This window comes from Plasmopara halstedii, assembly GCF_900000015.1.
Source record: "Plasmopara halstedii genome assembly, contig: Scaffold_1211, whole genome shotgun sequence".
NCBI lineage: Eukaryota > Oomycota > Peronosporomycetes > Peronosporales > Peronosporaceae > Plasmopara > Plasmopara halstedii.
In genome coordinates this window covers 1,135,646-1,135,989 of record NW_020188126.1, presented here as the reverse complement: position 1 = coordinate 1,135,989, position 344 = coordinate 1,135,646, and positions in this window count along the sequence as shown.

The following is a 344-nucleotide window of genomic DNA, read 5'->3' as shown; positions in this document are numbered from 1 at the left end:
CGCTCAGTGGGTTACGTGCCACTCCACGATCAGCCCGCGAGCCCCGCTCGGGACCCCTGTACGATTCACCGTTCGTGTCAACTCGGACATTCCAATGTCCAGCACCTTGACCGTCTCGGTTCAGTGCTCGCGCCAATAGCGCTTTTGTCTCCTAGCAGATGTGGGCTCATGACTCGTCAAAGCTCCACCAGGAAACGTGCTCGTAGCGCCTAAGGTCCAATTAATCCATGGCTGATGGTGTTCCAACCATGTCATTTCTAGGATGCTTTGCATCCAAGTCTAAGACTAGACAGCTTTCCACGCTATCAAAGTAAAGAAAATTGACTCCGAGGTCGACAGGGACT